We start from the raw sequence: 596 nt of genomic DNA on the forward strand, positions 1-596 counted from the left end.
TGAGGATGAGGGTGAAGATGAGGATGGGGGTGAGGATGAGGATAGGATCAGGATGAGGATGAGGATGAGGGTGAAGATGAGGATAAAATGATGAAGAGGATGAGGATAGGATGAGGACATGGATAGGATGAGGATGAGGATGAGGACGAGGATAGGATGAGGATGAGGATAGGATGAGGATGAGGAGGAGGAGGAGGAGGAGGAGGACATCGATAGGAGGAGGAAGAGGATAGGATGAGGAGGAGGAATTGTAGGAGGAGGATAGGATGAGGGTGAGGACAAAGATGAGGATGAGAATGAGGATTTGGATAGGATGAGGTGGAGGAAAGCATGAGGAGGAGGAGGACGAGGATAGGATGAGGAGGAGGAGGAGGAGGAAATGGATAGGATGAGGAGGAGGAGGAGGAGGATGAAGATGAAGATATGATGAGGAGGAGGAGGAGGAGGATATGAATAGGTGGAGGATGAGGATAGGATGAGGATGAGGAGGAGGATAGGATGGGGATGAGGAAGAGGATGAGGATTATGAGGAGGATAGGATGAGGGTGAGGACAAAGATGAGCATGAGGATGAGGATTAGGATAGGATGAGGATGA

This window comes from Lupinus angustifolius, chromosome LG09 (genome assembly GCF_001865875.1).
Source record: "Lupinus angustifolius cultivar Tanjil chromosome LG09, LupAngTanjil_v1.0, whole genome shotgun sequence".
NCBI classification, from domain to species: Eukaryota; Viridiplantae; Streptophyta; class Magnoliopsida; order Fabales; family Fabaceae; genus Lupinus; species Lupinus angustifolius.